We start from the raw sequence: 23,805 nt of genomic DNA on the forward strand, positions 1-23,805 counted from the left end.
CTGCATACCTAATATTTTTGGTAAAGGTTGAGATCTGGGCACCTGTCGCGTGCCACGGAGTTGACAATGCGAGTGGGTTGTGAGGGGCCCGTGTGCAGAGTGAGGCCCAAAGTTGACGCAAGTTCCGCCAGATTAAGTGCTCGTTTCTCTTCGCGCATGTTCCCCCATAAGGGGCGGGAGGCATTAAAGACCCCAACGATTATGAGAGGGTCCCAGTTCGCCAGCTTTAACGCGCGAATGAATGAATAAGTCTGCAAATGGCACGTTCGGAAGTTTCGGAGGGCTGTAAACGTTTAGTACGTGGAATGGGGGTTCCTGTTTGCTAGCGGAAGCATCATCACCACCACATCCGAGAAAATCTTTGTAATCCAGGTCCAACGGGGAGGCCGTGTAATTTTTAAACACGCAGAGGCAGCTCCGTGCATCCCCTGATATACCGTGTAATTTGAGAAAGTGGCTGCGTCTTCCAGCTCTTGGAGGGCCACTACAGCAGGAGGACTTGGGAACGTTGTTAGGAAAAGCCGATGGTCGTCTCGCTTAGTGCGGGCCTTGAATACTAGGCAGTTCGAGTGTAAAATTTGGACGGCGCCCGAATTGCTGCGTGAGTACCTTCGTGGTTTACGAGTGCTCGCCGTGATCATCACTAAAATTTGTGCTTACAAGGCAGGGGCCAGCCTCTGAGCCGAGTGCCCCAATGAGAGCAGATTCCATCACGCTGGGCAAGTTGAGGGCGGGCTTCTCTCCCTCATGCGCGGCTTTTGGTCTACCAGTCTTAATATTGTGGCTCGTTACACGCTTGAGTGTGCCGGAGCGCCTGGTAGTTACAGTTGGTTTGGTCGTGTGTGCGGCTATAAAGCTCGGATTTTTGTCTAGAACCGCCTTGATGGTGGCTGTGATTTGAATTTCTAAGGCGGAGAATGCGGAGTTTATCTGGGCCTCCAGTGCGCTAACCCTCGCCTAAGGTGCAGACTGCGCGGTTGGTTGCAGCCTGCGCGTTCGCCGCTGTGTTGCTATCCGTCTTCACCGCGGGGGGGAGTGGGCTTCTCGGCAGGAAAGTTATGGCGCGCCTCAGTAGAGGCAAGATGCTTGCGTAGATTTGCGATTTCCTCTTTGAGGGCGGAAATTTCGGACTGCTCGGCCGTTTTTGTCGCTGGTTCGGAAGGGGGGGGGGGAGGGAGGTGAGGAGGGGGTGGCCTGCCATTGCTGCTCACCTCGAATCCCTGGATGACGGCTCTTCACGCATGCACGCGAAGAACTTGGTGCGGGTGCACCCATTTGTGTCTCCATGTTGGCTCGGGGTGGCGTTTGTAGCATCTCCGGCTTGCCGGTAGATGGACCACCTCGCTTTCTTGGGGCCTGGCTGGCTCCCTTGTCCTTGGTTTGGCGGGGCCGCCGTTTCCTACTTCTACGGTGGTCCTTCTTGGGCGTCGGTGCCTGCTCCGGGCGCAGGGGCTGAGGGGTTCGGTACTTTGCGAAGCACGCGCCAGCACCCATGGTACGTTCTCCGTCGCACAGAAAGCATTTTGGACAGAATCGTGAGGGACCCGTACTCTCGCAGCGAGCTGAACTTGCTGGCTGCACACTGACAGTAGTCCGGTCTGGGGTCGAGGAAGGCGTCCATGCGGTCACGGACAACACCGCAGTGGCCGCAGGCCGGGATGGTGCGCGGATATTGATGGACTTGAATGAGCACCGACTCGTAATGCACGTAGCGCTGCGTCTGTTTCCCGGAAAAGGTAATTCGCGCTTTATTTGACGTCCCGAACTTGGTATCTGTAGAATTTCGCCGTGGCGCTAACGGAACCTTGTGCGTAGGGATTCTGCTGGGTCTTTGGTGCGTATTAACGGCGCCGTAACAGACATTTCCGCCGTCTTGATCAGGTATCCCTCCAGTGGGACTCTCTTATTCTCCATATTGAGCTAGAAGTCCCCGATAATCTTGTCTGGAATTTCGGGTTTCCGTGTGGCGAAGCGAATGAAGTTCTGATCTCTCACCGGGAGAACGGTGATCAGTAGCGAGGAGTCCGGTTCGAGGTAGGCTATGAACGCCCGTCCGTATCCGCTCTCCTGAAATACCTCGTGCAGGGATACTCGGTTCTCGGCTTAATGACAACCACGAAACCTTCGGGTGCCAGTTTGGGTAACGGCTGCGGCCTCCATGTCGTAAGAGTCCGGTCTGTGCGGCCCGCTGTGCGTAGAGCTGACGCCGGCGGCGGTAGCGGCCGGGGAGGTCGCGTCGACGGATGCCGCTATTAGGGCATGGCCCTGCGCTGAACGACACAGCGATGCTGCTTGAGTTTGGTTCGACTAAGTTAACCGTGATTATACTCGTCATTTCTACCTGTCGTCGTCTGTGGTACTCCCAACACCCCTTACGAGATCAACGATCACCCAGTCGTCGGTACATACAACTGTTTATTTTAGCACCACCCACGGACGCCTAGCGTCCCCTGTCAAAGCGAACGATAACTAAGAGAGCAGTTGTCATTTGCTCCGACAGTGGGCGTCAGGCGTCCGTTGGTGACCTCAATACTGTAGGAACACAGCCAGCGGTGTGCACGACGAACATGCTGCTACGCATGACTAGCGGAACAACCTCCAGCGTAAACACATCGCTGTTAAAAGCAATCCCAGGACTGTGGAAAAATTCAAATGGGGGTTTACGCGACCCTGCTCTTAAATAACCGCATGTATCCAGATTACGTGGGAGTGTTGTGACGGCAAGTCGGATGTAAGAAAGCGCATATTCACTTCTCGAGCGCTGTAGGAGTCCCTGCTGGCCAGTTGTGACCTCAACGAACAGCTTAAGCTGATCGGAGCGGCCGAGAAGGTTGGAAGAGACAGCAGAGTCCTGGACTGAGGACCCAAACCTGCCCTCCAATGAATACTTGTGATTTCTAATAAGTGTTTTTCAGTTCAGTTCCTCAAATGCAGTGGAGTGAGTAGGCTGCGAATAAGCTTATACTGGGAATCTTACTCGTGTTTTGGTTTTGAGGAAAGGAAAGGTGCATTCCTGACAGACCTGTAGGTTTGGTTTGGTATATGGGAGTTTAACGTCCCCGAGCGACTCAGGCAATGAAGGACGCTGTAGTGAAGGGCTCCGGAAGTTTCGACCAACTGGGGTTCTTTAACGTGCACTGACATCACACAGAACACGGACCTCTAGAATTTCATCTCCGTGGAATCTCTATGGAGTTGAAATTCTAGAGGCCCGTGTTGGTGGGCACTCTGTGAGAAAATCCAGTGAACCGCGCAGAGAGAAAATGCAAAAGCAGCACACGTAACGTAACTCGTTACGGCTGCCGATGTGCCCCCTAAATGGCTTATATGATCGGGGACCTCAAACCTGCATCCCGCAAGACATCTTATGAAGAACCGTGGTCCTTCTAGTCCATATCAAAATGGCCGTGCACGCTTCCCGCTACCATACCACCTCTCCGTTGTCTGCTAATAACCCAAGCAGTGATCTCAAGGATGCGAGAAACCGGGTGCGCTAATATGTGCTGAACCATGGAGGAAGGAAAGAGTTTAGGAGAGTCCGTTGCGTCAATTTTATTCGAAGCCGGGGATGAGAACTTTCCCAACTAGTTGGCGCAACAAGCAGCGAAAGAGACGAGGTAGCGCTTTCGGCCCAATGCTCCCAGGAGTCAGTGAGAAAACACGTGACTTGGGGATCTTTTTTTTTCTCTTTTTTGTAATGCTGCTTGGATAGCGACGGCCCCGTCCTTTCGGAACAAAGTGTAAATGAAAAACACTTCGTTGAACACTCGGTCAGAATCCACCCTTGCATTAAGAAAGGATTTCAATTAAAAGTTTCAAGGAAGATAACCCTGGCTTTATTAATCAGGGAGGCGTTCTTAGAATAGGCGTGGATATCGCACGGTTTTTAGTACCCTAGGGACATCCTAACTAAAGCAAGGCGCAGGGCTTCGATGAGTAACTCTGCTGCGCACTCGTTGTGAAGGACGCTCTTCTGGTGTCCAAATCATACCCGTGCGAGGGACCGTGATCAAGAAGGCGGTACCTCCAGGGTGAGGCGATGGGAGAATTCGCCGAGCTCTTCCATAGGTTTCTATGGGCACGTATATTTTTGGTAGTGGGGGACGGTTTCCTGCTGTCTCCCGGCAATCTAATCGAAAGTCAGCACACCTGAGCGTAATTGTGTAGCTAACCTGTGGGCGAAATCGGTTCAGCGTTAGCCGTCTAATGCAGTAATTTGGGGCTCCGGTTTTGCCTCTCTCTAGACGACTGGCCAGTTCAGGGGCGTCGTGCGGACTTGAGAAAGGCCGCTTGCACGAAAATCAGGCTATGCACTCCCTGGTGCAACTTTCGCAGTTCAGATGCCAGCCTAGAAATGAGTAACGGGAAGGCGCCTAACCGGGTCATTTTTTTTTTGGTGGACGAATGGCAGTGCTAGAAATTACGGGCAATAAACATTATGCGATGTTTTGCGCAATGCAGGCGCTTTTTTTGACTAGGCCACGGTGGATATCGTCTGTGTGGCCTCCAATAGCGCATTTTGCGGTAGTTCTCGCTGTTTATTGGTACTTTTTGCATGCGTATGCGCGACCATATTTCGATCGTCTCACCAAATCAGATGCACAAATGCTCACTTCATATTTCGATCGCATACTTCTGATTCACAAAATATTTCGGCTGTTAATTTCGTGGGCCCGGCTGATAGTGCTATGGTGCTCGAGGCCTTTCACGAGAGCAGCCGCAGATTCCAGCTCCGAGTACGCGCTGATGTGCTGAACGTGTTTTGCGAGGTGTTGGTTGAGCGCGATACGAGAGCGTATACGGTCTTCATTGCGTTCGGCGCAGTGCAACAGCGGATATGCTTTGAAAAACACTTGACTGAAACATGTCCTTTATTAAAAGCCCTCACGAACACATTGCTCGAGGCATTGCTCGAGGCATGAAAGTGCCGAATTTATCAAGTTTGTGCGCGATCTTCTTGAATATGCTTGTATCGTAAATATCCCTGTTGTTTTGGTTGGAGACTTTAACATTGATCTTTTGACAAACAGCTCCCCGCGACGTCTTTTTTGTGAAACCATTGATGCATTTCTCTGCACCAATGTTATTCAGTCGCCAACAAGAATAACCTTAGAGAGGGACTCATTATAAGATTTATGTGTTACAAATCATGAGTTATCAAGAGTGCTATCAGGTGTGCTTACATTTGATTTGAGCGACCATCTGCCTATATTCTGTTTTTTTCCTCGGGAGATAAAAAAAAGGAAGCAAGTACCAACTCCCCAGATAGTATATCGCAGTTTCAATCAAGAAAACTTAGCTAGGTTTGATCCATGATGGAAAGCACTGCCTGGAGCGAAGTTTACAATGAGTTAAATCCTAGTATAGCGTACAATATCTTTCTTCAGTTAGTAAAAAGCAAATATGATACCGCATTTCCTTTGACAGTGGGAAAAACTCACAAAAAGTCTCGAAAGCCGTGGGTTACGAGAGAGTTATATCGACGAATTCAAACCCGTGACAGGCTTTTTGACAAATTCATCCAATCAAAAGATCCAGTCATACTTAAGGAATACAAAAAACTTAGAAATAAGTTAGGCTCTGATATTAAAAAAGCTAAGAAACAGTATTATCAGAATAAATTTTCAGCAGTCTCCAATTGCCCTAAGAAAATATGGGATTGTTTGAGTGACCTCATGGGAAGGGCGACAACCCATATTCCCAGCACATTAAAATTCAATGGTGTTGAATACAGTGGCGCTGCTTTGGCAGACAAGTTTAATGCTCATTTCCTATCCTCTGGCGAATCATCTCAGAAGCAGGATAGAAATCATGAAATTGCTCAGTATATTGCCTCTCCAATTGGTAGTTCCATATTCTTGAATCCTTGCAGCGAACATGAAGTATTCACATTTCTTAGAAGCCTAAACAAATCCACTGCAGCAGGCGCAGATGAAATTAAGGCCGAGCCTATTATTCCTGTTGCCGATCTAATTAGCTTGCCCTTGCAGCATATATGTAACCACGCGTTAGTTCAAGGTATTTTTCCAGATGGTATGAAAATTGCCAGAGTGGTTGTTTTACACAAAGGTGGCCCTTATGACAATATAAACAACTACAGACCTATATCTGTACTCCCTTTGTTTTCTAAACTTCTGGAATATTTGATCAAAATCAGACTGTGTAAGTTCTTTGACGACAGACAAATTTTTGTTAACGAACAGTTCGGATTTCGTGAGAACAAGTCACCAGAAATGGCATTGCTTAGTATAAAGGAAAAAATATTTTCTAATATGGATGACAAACAATTTACAGTTGGACTTTTTTTAGATTTCAGGAAGGCATTTGATTCAGTTAAACATGATATTTTATTTTATAAGCTACCGTTTTATGGCATTCGAGGAGTTGCCCTAAATCTGATCCGTACTTATCTTTCCGGTCGCGTTCAGTATACATGTTTGAATGGTCATCAATCACAACCTGGTCAATTAATATACGGTGTCCCACAAGGGTCTATTTTGGGTCCAGTATTTTTCATTCTTTATATCAACGATATAATAGCCATCCCTCGAACTCCCACGATAATTTTATATGCAGATGATACCAGTGTATTTTTTTCTGGCATGCATCTTAGTAATATTCAGGCTGAGGCAAATGCATGGTTACAAGAATTGTCTTTATGGTTGAATATAAATAAACTAGAGTTAAATGTTAATAAAACAAAGCTTATTGTATTTAAGGCACGTAACAAGCCTGATAACAGTGAAATTAATCTTACATTCAAAAATAGCGTAATTGAGCGTGTTTCTTCCTACAAATTTTTAGGCATAATCTTTGAAGAACACTTGAGTTGGACCCTGCATATTAATAAGATTCATGCCAGCATATCAAGGTCATTATTTGTATTATATAAACTTCGAGACCTTGTTCCGAAATGGCTGAAGTGGCAGTTATATTATACCCTAATTCAATCACATCTTCATTATTGTTTACTTGTTTGGGGATCTACAACGAAAACTAACCTCACGAGGCTGATAACATTACAGAAAAAAGCAATACGATATGTCGAAAACCTTGCATACAATGATCATACAGGTTTGTACTTCTCTAAGCATTCTATTCTAAAAGTCAATGAATTATTTGAGTTGAAACTGCTTTCTTATGTGTTTAACGATTTCAAACATCATCCCACTAAATATGTTCAATTAAACTCTAGTAGTGACGCGCCTTATAAGCTAAGGCACGTCAGTTACAGAGTACCATTCGTAAGGACTAACTATGGAACCGAAATGCTTTCATATTTAATTCCCAGTCTTCTAAATAAACATACACAGGCCATAGAAATTATTCAGAAATCTGTTTCCCAAAAGTCATTCAATAGAAATGCTAAAGCTTACCTCCTTTCTCGCCCGAATGATTAAAATTCTTGATGTCCCTGCTTTTCCGTCAACTCTGAATTCTCGTCTTTTTCTTGTTGTGATGTGTCTTGTAAATATTTACTTTAATTATGTCATTGCAAAAGTATGCACCTTCCTCCTACTTTTACCTTGTATAATTATGTGTTGTTTTTTGTAATGAGAGTGTATGAAGCTCTTGCTTCTTTTGCCGCTTGTCCTGAGCATTGTGTCGGGTGCTTGGGCCCCGTCAGGCAGAGTGCATCTGCCTTTTGCCCCTGCATCCGAGACCTTGTTGTCTAAATAAATAAAGATCTATCTATATCTCTGCGGGCATATATGTGGCCACAGAATTACGGCAGCCGACCTAGTGCTGATTCTCTCGTTGCCAATGGCTGTACAGCTTGATGCTCGGGCCTTCTGCCACTTAAGCTCAAAATATCTGAAAAGTACCGTAGGCATGCATCTCCTCGCGTTTGGCTCATTACAAAAAAGAGATAAAAAGAAGCTCTTATCGCTGATCATCATGCAAGTACACGCGGAACGTGAGGCGCCGACACGCAGGGCTTGACTGTAGCGCCTTTCATTCCAGTGACAGTTCTCTGCGGTAAAGCTGCAATATTACAAATACGATACGCAGCTAAGTTTATACAGTACACGCGCTTGTCCTAGGTGAACGTTCAAGAAGCTGACATGCGGATTTGTCGAGATGCGCGCATTCCTTGCCCGCAGCAAAAGCCGGTGGTGGTGGTGAAAACATTTAATTGCTGAAATAGAGTTTGGGAGCCACAGAGTGGCCCCGCTACATGGTCGGCGTCCCTAGTCCGGGACACCGCATGACAATGCCCCGTCTCTCGCCCGTTTCACCAGAGCCCTTTGGGACTCAAGCGAGGAGGGCAGTCTCCCATGCCTCTCTGGAAGGGGTAGGGAAAGGGGGTGGTGGGGATTTTTAGTACATGCCCACACAGTGTGGAAGATATCACAGGTCTCCCCGCAGTGCGGGCATCGCCCATCCGTGTTAGGATCGTAATGCTTTAAGATTGCAGGACAGAGTAGAGTACCTGTCTGCAGGCGCCTTAAAGTTCGCTCCTCCGTCTTACAGCTTACAAGAAGCAGTCGACGAGCGTAGAAATCGAAGGACCACACCAGAGTCGATCACCATGCAGGATCGATCGTCGGCGGTCCAGTCTTACTTACTGTGTAGTAAACAAGCACGCAATAATGCGTGATTACGGCGAGTCGTTTGATGAACAACGCACGGGCAGTTTTTCCGTCCTATGTGGTGTCGACTCAAACACGTTAGATTGCGATTGCTCATCGCATGCTTTCGAGGCTTTCTCGAAGCTTACACAGCACGAAGGCACACGCTCGCGTCGTCGTCGCCGTTGTATACGAGTGCTGTCTTGATGAGCTATTTGTCTTTGTTGGTTGATCAACTTTTTGTTTTGTTAATTTTTTATGTTTCATTATTGTTTTTTGCTTCTTGCTTGTTTTTTTCCGGAAGAAAAGACTGTTCAGCCAGTTGACCCCACGTATGGATTGTTATGTGGCTAGCGTTGCACTGGGTATCGATCTTTCTTGTCGGACGAACGCCACTGATGAGCCAAGAAAAATTTTCGCATTAAAATTAGGCTTGCGGGAGCCATTTCCTCTCGCATTCTTCGGGAGGAGCAAACAACGTTTCACAAGGCCCCCATTTATTTTCCCCCAAACCAAACTATTTTTATTTTTAAATTTTCTACAACGTTGTCAACGCCCACTGCAATGAGCACAATGAACGCGCATGGCCCGTGGCTTCAGTTCCACCTTTCCGCCACGACGTTTTCAACGCCAGCGCATGCAGCGCACACCTCTCACTGCTGCCGCGCAACTCAGAGCGCGATGTGGTCCACTGACCCAGGGAGCCAGTTGTCCACGTTAACGGCCTCGAGCTTCCCCTTCTAAATAAACATTTGAATCATTCATTCTTCAATTTCGTGACGATCTCAGAGCCTTCACGTCCACCTGCGGTTTTTGCGCGGTAGGAGGCTGACAATGCTCCTTGCCCACGGATGGAAGGTGACGAAGACGACGACGTGCAGTGCACAGCGCTAGAGTGTGGCGGTTAAAGTCGGGGTGTGATCAGTTGCTGCGGTAGCACAGTGCTTCCATGCAGTGGCCAGCGAAGCTGATGTGTTCGCGCCGCCGCTGGTTCGAGGCCCAGCCGCAGAAATATTTATTTAGGTACCTGGAAGATATCGAGGGTCAAAGGTCGCGGCTGCAGAGACTCCATCAGCTTTTTAGGGTAGCTAGTGAAGTAGCGCTTTCGCAATAAAAATTTAGAGGGCACTTTGGCTCTCTTAAGTACTGCAAGGCGAAAGCTTTTCCAGGCGCGCTGTTTGGCCTACGCGTTGCGCCACCTGTCGGATCGGACGACAACTATTGTTTATTAGTTATCTTCTGCTCCAGGAAGGGGCGCTAGGCATCCGGACGACAACTATTTTTCGCTAGTTGTCTTCTGCTCCAAGAAGGTTGGCTTGGCATCCGTGGGTCACCTTATTACTTCGAATCCGCGCGCTCTAACCTCTTAACCATTTCGACCAACCGAAAACCGTGACAGCTCTTGTGAGGACCTCCTGTCGACGACGATGAGGCACTAAAAGCTTTCGCCTTAAAAGAATTGGAGTAGGTTCGGTAATTCGGCTTAGTGCATGATCGGCGAAGGTCGGAGGCACAGCGCTAATTGGGCTAACCAGCGCTAACCAGCCAGATGGAAATTACAAAAGCAAGCCTGTGACGGATCATGGCCTGATACTTTCCGTAGCTTCGCGTTCTGCTGCGTGTCGTTGCTGCGCACGAGATCGAAAACAACGACCAGTAGATATTGAGGGCTGCCGCAGACAGGACCCTTACAAAAATTTTTAGTAACATTCTTTAGAAAGTCTTTCGACAATTGTTAATAGAACCTATCAACATTGAATAGAAAGTCTTTTAAACGTCTTTGTACATTGTAGTAACAACCTATCAACCGTCTTCCGACAATTGGCCACCGATATCCAAAAGACTCAAGTACATAGAAAGTCTTTATACTTCCTATCATCACCTTATCGAGTTTGTATACACTTCCTACTGACCACTTACCGACAATGTCTACCAACACCCTATTAACGGTCTTCCGACAATTGGCCACCGTTATCCAAAAGACTCAAGTACATAGAAAGTCTTTACACTTCTTATCAACCACATACCGACAATGTCTACCAACACCCTATTGACGGTCTTCCGACAATTGGCCACCGTTATCCAAAAGACTCAAGTACATAGAAAGTCTTTACACTTCTTATCAACCACATACCGACAATGTCTACCAACACCCTATCAACGGTCTTCCGACAATTGGCAACCGTTATTCAAAAGACTCAAGTACGAAGAAAGTATAATTCCTACATCAACTTTTGGAAAAGTGTATGTTAACTACACAGTACAACACTTTTACCAACATAGTTTTATCACTTCAAAATCATTTTGTGAACACTATCCTGGAGTGCTTAAAGAATAATAGAAGCAAAATACAAATTATTACATTTATTGTGCACAAGTGTACATACGCGCTACAACACATGCATGATGCATCAAAATATTTTATGGAGAACAATAGAGGAACAGAATATTGCCTTCGGCACACTTCCCCTCAGTTCCCTCTGAGTAACAATGACTGACACACAGCAATTGAAAAACATAACAGGTTTTAATTCACGATGTTTCGGCTGGAGGACCAGCCTTTTTCGAGTATAGTATAGCATTCGAAACAAAAGCTGTATGCTTCAAATGCTGTAGTACACTTGAAAACGGCTTGCCCTCCAACCAAAACGTCGTCAATTAAATCCCGTTAGGGTTTTCTTACATATATACGAGATGTTTCAGGGAAGACTAAGTAATTTTCAAAAAACAGGTATTTTGAGATGAATGTACGGCTTTTTCAGCATAGTATTACCAGTGTTGGCAGGCACCAGAAAACTTGTGAAGAGTCTTACGTAGTAACCTGGTTAGCTAATTTTTATTAATGAACCTTTAAACTTTATCAAAACATTAAGTTGGGCTAGTTGGTAACGGCTTGAAGGAATCATACTCTTAGCGGTAAGAACACACACAACACCAAGACACGCACACACAGGACACCCGCTAGACTTCAACTATGTTTACTGGACACTTGTACGACATAAATATGTATCACTGAGCACACGCAGGTGCCTCGTCATCGGCATCAGGTCTAACTACGCCCTCCCCTGTCCTCCAAGGCATACGGTTGCGCCGATAAACAATCCCTTTTTCTGCCAATGCCAGGGAGGGAGTGCTTACACACATGTCACCCGCCTCTTGAATACGAAAGGCCTGGGAGCCGAGAAAAAAGAAAGAGAAATTATCGAAGTCTTTCGTATTCAAGAGGCGGGTGACATGTGTAAACACTCCCTCCCTGGCGTTGGCAGAAAAAGAGATTGTTTATCAGCGCAACCGTATGCCTTGGAGGAGAGGGGAGGGCGTAGTTAGACCTGTTGTGGATGACGAGGCACCTGCGTGTGCTCAGTGATACATATTTATGTCGTACAAGTGTCCAGTGAAGATAGTTGAAGTCTAGCGGGTGTCCTGTGTGTGTGTGTCTTGGTGTTGTGTGTTTCTTACTGCTAAGAATATGATTCCTTCACTATCAGAGTTAGGCGTCTAGTTGCCGTTAGAGATTTGTAGCAGTTACATGCACTGGAGGGGTTTCTTTCCCTGTGTGCTTTCAAAAGCGCATGTATTTTCGCACGATGCAGCCAAATTTTGTCGAGCCACAGCGGCGAAAGTAATCATGTTTTGTACATTCCAGAAACTGATATGGCTACTACGAACAACTGGCTAAAAGTCTCTAACTGCAACCAGTTGCAAACCTGTGTTAGTTAAAAAGTTAATTATCAGAAATTAGTTAACCAGCTTACTAAATACACCTCACCGGCTTTCTGGTGTCTGCTAACACTGGTAATATTATGCAGCAAAAGCCATATTTTTGAAAACTACTTATTCTTCCCTGAAACACCTGGTGCATATAAATACTGCTCACTTTCCTGTACAACACAGAAACGAAATAATTTCTTCTGTAACATGAAAGTTCCATGAGCCACATAACAAACCCGTGGAAAAAAACTGCATGCATACACACACATCTCTCCAAAACAGCTAAAAAATCCCACACAGTGAAACAATGCTTACACTGTCTTAAGACCAACATTAAAGGCTGCAAACACTAGCGAATTAAAAGTCAAACAGATGCCAAACATATGCTAAATGTCCCCATGGATGTAGATATTAAGCTATGAGCTGATTTTAATAAAAATGCATCAGCACAGAAATGCTTAAGCGACTTTGTTGGTGCACTATCCTGACACTTGTCCTCAATATCAGGCAGCCTGCTTGTTGTTCATCATCATCATCAGCCTGACTATGCCCACTGCAGGGCAAAGGCCTCTCCCATGCCTCTCCAATTAACCCTGTCGTTACTTGTCTGCATCACCAGCGGAAGAGGTAGCGTCCTAGTGATGAGACGTGTGCACGAACAGGTAGCCTCCTCCATGGCAGAATGCAGCAGCAAGAGAACTGCACAAGAAAACATTCAAAGTATACAGTTATAGTAACTTCTAATAGAATCAAACACGGAGAAGCAACAATCAGTTAAATGTGCACTAAAATGCAGCACTCTGAGTGAGTTTGATAAGGCTGCTGAGTAATAGCATAAGCAGCAGTCACAAGACTAGAACTAAATGTAATGCGTCCTTGAACAAGAAAAAGCTACAACATGCTGTTGTGCTCAATTCTGCCCCCACATTCGAAGACTGAATGATATTCACAGGAACTGACATTAACGTGTTACACCAAATTAGGCTACCACGAAGAGATATTTAGCCATTCCAGTCATATGAAGAAAACATGCAGGCCATCAAATATAAAAATTACTTTGTGTTTCTGATTTGTCTGCACAAAAATTCACGGAGCTTTTGTTTTCAAAAGTGATGGCACAAAGACATTGCAATATAATGCACATGTTGCTGTAGATAATGTATCATTTGCAGCTATACCAGGTGTTAGGGGAAAATGTATGAACAAAGAGTACAAAGGTGAGCAAGTTTGTCAGGGCAAGAGTGGCACACTCTAAAGCAAATGAATCAAAATATTAAGGCACACACTGCGTCAGATACAATACTTGTAAGTAAAGCTGCATAGAACTACAAGCGATAAAAGCCTCAGAAACGTGCCCCTAAGGTAGCAGCTGGACTGGTAGTTTTTATTTGTCCCGCAGCACGTCCCTCCAGTGCTGAGGCCTGCTCATATCTGTTTAAGTTAAGAATACAAGGGAAACAAGCAAACAAGTGTTCCAAAGAAGATAAAAATGTGCAATTAGGTTGTTCTTTAGGAAATTACCTGTCACTAATTTGCAGCAATAAATACCTCGAGAAAGTAAATTAAGTTATTTACACAGCTTATTACAAACCTTGATGGCACGGGAGAAAGGCAACATCAAATGCATCGGTTCAAGTAAAGCCAGGGGTATTGTTAAGGTCACAGCAATATTTGTTGACTTAGGCTCAGCTAGTGTAATGCAATCAGTAACTGAACGTCGGCATGAATAAAAATAACAATGCACCAATACTCAATTCCAAATGCATTTCAACTGTACAGTGCAGTCAGTTGTGACAAAGGGAGCGTGAAAGAAAACCTCAGCAATGCTCACGACATCGAATAAGCACCTTTCTTCTGTACAGCTAAAATATAAGCTTTACAGGGTTTCATGTAATGCAAGGATAACCTGGTAAGGTATCAATTATTGATGCTAGCAACAAATATGCTTCTAAAGCAGAGTGCTCCAACTGAACGCCAATATTCAATTATGCATTGCCCATTAGGCCATGCGTATCACATCACTGGTTCACTTCAAACATGCCATACCTTGTAAGAGGTAGGTACTGCTGAAGTAAACCTATAAAATTTATTTGATGCTTTTAGACTGCTGTATAAAGGTCATGAAGCAGATAATTGTTTTAATTTGGTCTATACTGTGGTCAAGATTTCCAAGCACGAGAGGCATGAAGGAAAAAACTATAAAAAGCATTTCACACTATAACACAATGCACTTGACTAGGGGAGTGCTTTCATGATGCCCGCAATATCTTTTCCCTTTCTCTTGGTCCTTTTAAAAGAAAAAAAAAACGAAAGAGAGAGGGAGCCTGGACCAGATGATTTTTGGCAGGCTAAAAAAGACAAGGAAAATATACCCACTTGTCTTCCTATCCTTTTACAAGTGGCACATGCTTGATATCCAGTGTCAATGGCTGATAGGCTGAACCAGCAGGTCTTGATGTCATTTGCCTCTGGTTGAGGTAGCATTGGCTCGATGACAGATGAAAGCTGGTGCAAAAGTAGCGTGATGATACCGGTGGAGCAGCTGTACAGGGCTTGACTGCGGGTGCATTTGAAGAAAGGCTGCATTAGAGCCATGCTTTCATAAACATCACAGAAGCCACATCCCATTACAACCTCTAGCTGTTCAGTCCAATGTGTTCATGAGTGGAGGCTAATGATTAATTACCTATGCCTCCAATAGTTAGCAAAAAAATGGTTTACAAAGCTTGTCATACTTTTCTTAAAGCTATTATTCGCGAATCACGTTATACTTTTATCGCTTCAGACTGAAAATGGGGGAATGACATAAATGTAGTGAACGTAAAAAAATAAAATGACAACAAACCTTCCATTGTGCGATTACCTCAGCTGCACTGCAATGGAATGGTTCTGCTATTTTTAATCGTCGTTTCGTTGACCAGAACTATCAAGAAACACAGCACTTGATGTGACTGCGACGTAGAACGGGCAATGCTCCTTATCCAGTAAACACTCAGGCAGCAGAATCAAAAGAAGCACGCCGCTACAAGCACTTTTCGTTCTTATGGTCTCCTTTTCACGCGCTGCTCCTGTTCAGTCGGAATAACGAATCAAGCAGCACCCCATAGTTCTCGGCGGGCAACCAAATTCTATCACATAACTCCTGCGCCGAGGAGCTGACGCAAAGAGCGTGAGGCGGCGGGTTAAAAGTTGCATAGTTGGCAAGCGAGCGTGTCAGAACACCTTATCTCTGCAAACGATCGCGTGGTGCCCGCATTTTGCACCTCACTGCGAACAAGACGTGAAGACCAACCCAAATGCATTCGCAGCCCTCAATCATACCCCCGACACATCGCAGAAGTCATTTGCCAGTTCTGTACTTACATTTGTCAACGTTCACGGCAAGCCGTTTCTTCTATCGGGCAACGGGCGCCGGCCGCTCTCGGCGTGGTTGCGTGCAGTACGTCAGAGCAGTTTTTGAGCACTGCGTGCGCGTAAGAACGTCTTCCGCAGCACTGGAGCCATCTGTCACCTTCCGAGTTCAGTCACACTACCACAACTCTAACGAGGCCGCACATTTAACACAAACAAACTGAAGAAACGCACCCACAACGGCTAACAACCGTCGCACCCCGTCAACAGAGTCGTTTCAGCGTCCTAAAATAGGTAGTGTAGCGCGCGGCCAACATGAGACTCGCAATCCACCGCTAGCGAACGGAAAGGTGGCGCTAATGTCGCCTAACTTTACACGCGTTAAAAAAAGAATTGATAAAGCCCTTTTTGCCAGAAACTTGTTGCATTAAACGACAAAATATTTTGTTTCAATTACAAAGTCAGCAAATTGGAATGATTGAGGTGAAAAAATGCGACTACTAACAACCATCTGTTTCTGGCGGCGCTGCGAACGAAAGCTTGGAAAACTGGGCAGCTACAGGCGACGCATCTGGGGCCAGGAAAGCCGCAGCCGCTGCACGGCTGCACTGACTGCCTAGTTCTAAGGCTATAACTCAGCTCCCCGTAACTGCGTCGCAGAATAAGGAATGATGATGATGTTGCCAAACGCTACTGGTTTCGGTTTTTATTTTCGCATATTGTGTGGCTTAGCGTACTCTACACAGCTTGGCTCATGCGATTTAGTGTACGTGTGTGTACCTAGGGAACACGAGCGTTCGCACGCCGCTCTAGCGTGACGCGCGAAACTTTCAAGGCTGCGCTGCAGCATCGCCTCTGTTTTGTGTGTGTTTATATCACGTCATTGGACACCTTGCACGCTCTTTGCTCGAGCGAGCCCCGCCGACAGTCGCGCTACCGTAGTCTTTTTGTGTGCTTCCTTGATTGCTTTTTGCCTCTGCCTTATGCGGTCCTCGGCTCGGCCTCACGTCCGCTGATGGCAGTAAGAAAAGGCGAAGAATGAACACATGCTTTCGTGCGTCTACTCCGTATGACTACGTTAAAACCCAACACTTTATTCCAGGATTCCTTAGTCATTGCATTTCGGGAAGATAGAAAATACAGCTATCACCACGTTTTCCCTCGCCACAGCTTCGTACCGTGTTTGCGTTGAAGGAGATGCAAGTGAAGATGCGGAAGAGGCACTGCGCCTGTGCTTTAGCTGTGCTCAAAGTGGGGGCTGCTCTCACCCCGGCTTTTTCCATACTGGAAGCTCCTCTGTGGCTCAGTACTACCGAAAAATGTAACAAGTCAAGAATGAGGGCTTATAGTGCTCCAATTGCCGTGCACCTTCCTCATGCAAAGCCCTTGTTACCGTAGTTGAGTACAGCGGGCCGCTGTTACCTGTTTTGTTTCTCTATACTTCTCTTTATAGTATCGGCCGCCGAATATGAATAAAAATTAATATTGCCTTGCCTCAAATTTCGCATGTACAGTCGCTGAAGAACGGAGCAACTTGAGTTCTCGAAGCTGTAAGCCTGCACACGTTACACAGAATTTACTCAGAGCGCGAAGCGGTGCGGCCCTTTTCGCGCGGGGTTTTTCAGTCCCGTGCGATCAGCCATTGCTGGTCGCTCGAGGAGGAGGGTAGTGCGAGGGTTTAAATTGGGCGCTCCCACGTGGAGTGGCATAGTGTACCGGGCACTTTCGCATGGCGGGCAGTGTGCAGGGAAAGTGTGCTTGCGGTGCAGGTTCAGTAAGCTGGTGATATAATTTGGGCGCCATTTGGGCTAGCGAGAACGTGTCATTCAATGAGTGTGGAAACACATCGGTGCAATGCTAAACTTGAATTTTTTTGTAGCTCGCAACAATAATCCCTCTGAAACCTCAGAGCGAAACGCTCTTAATGCTAGTGTGTTTTAGCACCGTCGTACGGTACATCACTGTTCAACTGCGCGTTAAAATATGACCTATCAAGAATTACAACAATAGCAACACCAACGTGTTTCGAATTGGCAGAGTTGTTGTACAGCTCTTCTGAAATTCTTTGTTAGTTCTGAAATGTTAAATCTGTTAAATGACTGCCTGAGTACAGAATTTAAGGACGAATACGCAGCAGAAAGCATTGTTTTCGTGTAGAATGAACCATCAGCGAAACTGATTCGCTGTAACGAAGTCATCATTGCGCTTATGTAACACAATATGTCACTAGCTCCTATTTTTTCTTAAAGTTCTTTTAATTTCCTTGAAGTGCGAGGCAATAATACTTGAGTATTCTATGAATTCATTCACTTTGTACCAAAATTATTTCGTTTGCTGTAACTTTTTTCGTAGACTTTATACAATCAAAAATTGTCACTAAATGCCTTCAATTCAAGGCACGTTTCTGAATTTCGAGATAAATGTTCTGTTATGAACTTTGCCCTTTTCCCCGCACTCGAAAATGCAAAAGCAGTAAAGCTAGCATTGAGAAAATTGAACTGAAATTTTTAAAAATCCACAGCGTGCTCGGCTATGGGAATGTGATTGCAAATTTGTGTTTCGTCTTCAAGGTTAGTTAAGTTGCCGCTTTGAAGTTGTCGGCTACAGTACTTGATTATTTTAGGCTTTTATTTGTTTATTCGCATCACCAAAATGCTTTCTCGGTTCGTAGTGTATTTCTATTGACAGCAGTATATAAGCAGTAAGAAAATTGTATGAACTTTCTATCAACAAATGTTGATAAAATATGCCCTAAGAAAATGTGACTGCGAATGTTTGTTTCGTGTTCAAGGTTGCTTTAGTTGCATTGACATGTTAGGCTAGAGTACTTAATTATTTTAGGCATTTATTCTCACTATAAAACGTTCTGTCGGTGTCTAGTATGTTTCTACTGACAGCAGTACATAGAAAGCAGTAAGGAAATTGTATGAACTTCCTATCAACGAATGTTAATAGAATATGCTCGGCTAAGGGAATGTGAGTAATGTTTGTTTCGTGTTCAAGGTTGTTTTAATAGCTTTGAAGTGTTCGCCTACAGTACATGATTTGAGGCATCTATTCGCATGACCAAAAATGTTTTGTCACTTTCTAGAGTATTTCTGCTCACAGCAGTCCGTAAAGAACATAAAGTATTGAAATGGAATATATCTTCTGTTTTAAAACGTTTTCCCATATCCTGATTACATTCCAAACGCATTTGCGGCGAATAATGTAGGTCGCTTTTCGATATAGTGAAATTGTTGACTAGCTGCAACAGATTCCACCATGCAATCAGGTAAGAGGTCGTCACGATTATGCGAACAAGATTATGCGAACAGAGCTACGCTCGTCCTGTCTGCTTCTTTTCTGTGTCCTGTTTCCTGCGTAGTTTTGTGTTTTCAGTACGAACAAGATAGTGTTAATCACCTCGAACACCATGCAGTTTGTTCATTTACTTCTCTCAACGTGTCAAACTGCACCCAGATTTTCTAGTAACTTTCTATTGACAGGAGTAAATACAAAGAAGTAACAGTCTACCAACTTTGTATTGACAAGAGTACATAGAATGTAAAAATTATTTTCTAGTAACTTTCTATTGACAGGAGTACATACAAAGAAGTAACTTCTACCAACGTTGTATGAACAATTGTTGATAGAATGTAAAAGTTACTACAAGGTTACTAGAGTCAATAGAATGTTAATACAAATTCTAAAGAAAGTTGATATCCATTTTTGTAAGGGGAGAACAAACAGCTGATCGCTCTCGCGCAACCGTATACATCAGCGACGACAGGGCGACCGTGTGCCTTCGGTGTGTGCCGTGTGCTTCGGTGAACCATGTGTAAGCTTCGAGAAATACTCAAAAGCATGCCATGAACAATCGCAATCTCTCTTTCAGTCGACACCACATGGAAAGGAATAACTGCCGGTATGCTTCTTTACTACGCAGTAAGTTTGGCTGTTATGACCGCGGACGATCGACCCTGAATGATTGACTCTGCTGTGGTCGTTGCGATTTATACTTTCGTGGACTGTTTCCTGTGGGCTGCAATCAGAAACGAATCGGGATACGTTCCGTTGAACTGTGGTCTGTCGCCCGCCGCCTTTTTCTGCCGGCAAGGGATGCACACATAATCTCGAGAAAAGCACATATCAGCTTGTTGAATGTTCATCTAGAACAAGCGGGTGTACTGTACAAATTTAGCTGCGTATCGTATCTGTAATAATACTGGTTTACCGCAGAAAACTGGCACTGGAATGAAAGGCGCTAAATCAAGTCCTGCGTGTCGGCAACTCTTCTTTTTGCTCTTTTAATGAGCCAAACTCGAGGAGACGCATGCGTACGGTACTTCTAAGATATTTAAGCATCTCTAGCAGAAGGTCCGAGCATCAAGCTGTACGACAATCGGCGAGGACAAAAACAGCCCTTACCTCGATCGGCGGCCGTGACGACTGTGTGGCCACTTATATGCCTACAGAGATACCACTTGCAATGGGCTCTTTTTTAATAAAGGTCATGCTTGAGTCAATCAAGCATTTCTCAAAGCACATCGGCCTTTCCACTGCGCAGAACGCAATGAAGACCCTACGCTCTCGGATCGCGTTTAACACATGCATGTATGCGCGCGTCTGAGCGCGTACTCGGAGCTCGAATCGGCAGCCACTCTCGTGAAAGGCCTCGAACACCATCGCCACATTAGCCGGGCGCACGAAATTAACAATCGAAACATTTTGTGAATTTAAAACTCTGCGATCACGCACACGTATGCAAAACTAATAAATAAACTGCGCGAACTAACGTAAAAGGCGCCATTGCCGACGACACAAACTGTGTGCACCATGGGGGAAGGAAAAACTCTTACTCCATGGTATGCACCACGGTCTAGCGCCTTCATCGCACAAAACATCGCATGAAGAACCGCAGTCCTTCTAGTCCATATCAAAATGGCCGCGCGCGCTTCCCGCTACCATCCCACCTCTCCGTCGTCTGCTAATTACCCAAGCAGTGATCTCGAGGATGCGAGAAACCGAATGCGCTAATATGTGCTGAACTATGGAAGAAGGAAAGAGTTTAGGAGAGTCCGTTGGGTCGAATTTTATTTTATTTTATGCACCGAATTGTATGCACCGAAACGCACCGCGGTTTCGGTGCGTTTGCGCATGCGCAACAAGCAGCGAAGCAGACGAGCATGGAGGAAAGAAGGAAAAGAGGAGAGGCTGCTACGTCACATTTTTTGAAGCCGGAAGCGAGGGCTCCGCCATGACACTTGGCCGTTTTCTCAGCCAATGGCATGCGAGCGCCGCGAAGATCACCGCGAGCGGCGCGAGCAGACGATTTTGCGCCGCGCCAGGCTGTCGGCAGCTGTCAGACACGGCGGAAAGTGAGACTTTGCTCCCATTGACAACAAAGACGCTGCGATGCCCAGCTGCTGCGTTCCTGGATGTTGGTCGCGCACGCCAGGACAAGAACCGGGCGTCACTTTCCACACGTAAGTATACTGCATTTTGTTTTCGTATTTAATTGACTGCGTAATGAGTAAAATGCATTCTCGCAGAACATAACGCACGACACGGCGTGAACGTGGTATTCGTACCGCCCCGGCCTTATTGGTGGCTCTTTGTCCGAGTGCAGTGAATAATTGTTTTCAAACAGGTTTCCGAAAGATCCAGAGCGAAGGAGGCAGTGGACTGAGGCCGTTAGACCAGGCCAAAGCGACTGGGAACCAGCAAAATGGACCTGCGTATGTTCAAAACATTTTCTGCCCCAGCACTTCGATCGGATGTCGCCGCTCGTAGTTCGTATACGTGCGGATGCCGTCCCCCTTCAGGTGAGGAACCACCTCGATACATTCTCAAGAGATTGGAAAGAAATGCTCTTATTGAGAAGGTGTATAGCTTGACTGCATGTATATATGCTTTCAATATGACGGTGTAGGTGTTCAAGAAATAGAATGATTTGCGAATAATGGCTTTAGCTAGACGTTATGATCGAGTAGCGCGGCTACAGTATTCCCGCACTGATAAAAAGTAATTGTGTCATTACTGCTAAACTGGCTGCGGTTTATATATGGCTCTGATGAAATTCTGCTTACTGTACATGATTATTTATTTATTACCTTACGCACTCCCTCATTAGAAGAAAATAAAAAGAGATACTTGTCATCTATAGCATCGAGCGCACCACAGTTTCTTTGGGGCATCATTTCCATTTGATATTATTACTTGTTGTGTGAAAATGTTTGCGCCTAGCAGTAATTTGTATGGCGGTGCATTTTTTTGTTGTTATCTCGGCCATAGCGCCTGGGAAGTGTCACTGTTTTATAACTAAGAGAGCACTGTGATTCCTTAAAACTATAGTTCGTTTACAAAGGAGATCATAAAGAAGTTCCATAAGGCATAGAGCACCGTACGTATTTGCTCGCGTAATTTGCGCACGTTTTTTCTTTAATTAGGGCTCCAAAAAAGGGTGCGCAATTTACGCGCAAGCGAGTCATCCGAACACGTCCTAAAAGAAAAAGGTTGGCACCCCTCGCTGGCAAACAAAAAGGTTGACTCGTCCGCCCGCCCACGCTATGTAGCTCCCCGCGGGGTGGCATGACGGCACGTGCTTAGCTCAAAGCAATAAACGCGCAAAGATTCAATCGCGAAGTCAGCAGTGGGAGGAGATAACGGGCAATAAAACGAAAACGGGGGCCCTTGCGTGTGGCCCGGCTGACTAGCGGCAAACCGTATAGCAAACGGTACGGTAGAGTTTTGGATTTGGGGTGCGCGCAGCTGTTCGTCCGGGATAGCGACCGCCAGCGCGAGCAAGCCGGGTAAACGGCGCAGAGTTCGCACCCGCGTATACATGCTGGTGGTCTGGCTCAGCATAGTGCGCAAAATGTGCGAGTATTTTTTTTTTAATCCGGTTAAATGTTTGAACTTTTTGGGGTGCACAATCTAAGTGCGGGCGCAAATTACACGAGTAAATACTGTAAATGTCTGACTTTGTCAAAATAAAATTCTATTCAAACGGCAGCTCACAATTTAGAGTACATTATAACCTGTCATACCGAGTATTGAAAAGAATAGCTTTGTAATGTGAATGCGTCATGTACACCACCGACTTAGACTCATGCTTGATGGCAGTCACTGTCAGTTTTTTCAAGAGTAATCAGGGCTTTGATTTAGGTTGATTGCTACTGAATCAACCAGAAATTACCTGCTTCCTAAAATCAGATTTTTGTCTTTTGTGGTAAATGAACGATACGCACATTTTCAAAAAGAAGTCAGTTAAGTAACATCAGCAGTACATGTCCAGAGTGCAAATGCTAGTTCTTGTTCATGAATCTATATGCTGTAGCTTCACAGATGGACATGTACTATTGGTCACTGATGTTCAAGAATAAGGGCTGCAGTTAGCAGCCTCCTAGAGCTTTCTTTAGCGTGCCTGCACTACTGTCCTTTAGGGTACAGGGTGACTGAAGTATCGTATTTTGTAAAAATGTGGAGTGCATGTTTTTCATACTATAGAAGCCGGAATAATCAAGAGAGTAATTAGTGTACCATACTTACAATTTTAGTTCTAGATATTCAACACAACTGAAGGTGATTTTGGCCTTTCAAACTAGTAGTGTCAAAAGGGGGTGATCATCCCACTGCACGCAGCAACAGAGTAAGCACTAGCATATAAGTTCTAGCATATAAGGGGATTCTTTACCACCCAACATTTTTAAGAGCAAAGATTTTGTGAAAGGACTAGAAAGCCATATTTTGCATACTTAACATATCCTGTTTTCCTTCCAGAAGAGTTATTTGTCATGCATTTTGCATTCATGTCATACATGAGGTGTGTAGTTGCCATTTATTACCCAATGTTAGTTTTATCATATAGTTGTTCTTTTAAGAAATGTGTTGTTTCCCATGGGTTCTTCCTCGCATTGTATATGTTCTTCTTGTTGTATGCTACATTTGTATGCCCATCCTGCTTGGGCGAAAACATTGGCCTGCAGTATATGTAAATAAATAAAAAATATAAGTTTTGCAACCTGCAACAAATTCATGTTCTTAAATGATGAAAACGCTTTTCCACATGCACTTGGTACATATGCATACAGAGGAAAACCTTATCATTCTACCAGCCGCAATTTGTACACTATATTAATCATTCTTTAGCTGTCATCATGCCTTAGTTGTGCACAGCTCAAATGCC

At 45.2% G+C, this 23,805-nt stretch overlaps 1 protein-coding gene and 1 long non-coding RNA gene across 2 annotated transcripts in view; one reads left to right on the plus strand and one right to left on the minus strand.

The window, feature by feature from the left end:
- LOC149329016 (uncharacterized) overlaps positions 1-23,805 on the plus strand; it is a 149,710-nt gene that overhangs the window by 58,063 nt on the left and 67,842 nt on the right. The gene's annotated exons all lie outside the window — the stretch shown is intronic.
- LOC149329017 (uncharacterized) lies at positions 12,011-15,898 on the minus strand. The gene is made up of 3 exons (XR_016285823.1): positions 15,648-15,898; positions 14,661-14,841; positions 12,011-12,983 (listed from the first exon to the last, which is right to left on the minus strand). It is a non-coding gene; the product is annotated as an uncharacterized LOC149329017 (long non-coding RNA).

Source organism: Amblyomma mixtum, chromosome 9 (genome assembly GCF_055824585.1).
Source record: "Amblyomma mixtum isolate Tamu chromosome 9, ASM5582458v1, whole genome shotgun sequence".
NCBI classification, from domain to species: Eukaryota; Metazoa; Arthropoda; class Arachnida; order Ixodida; family Ixodidae; genus Amblyomma; species Amblyomma mixtum.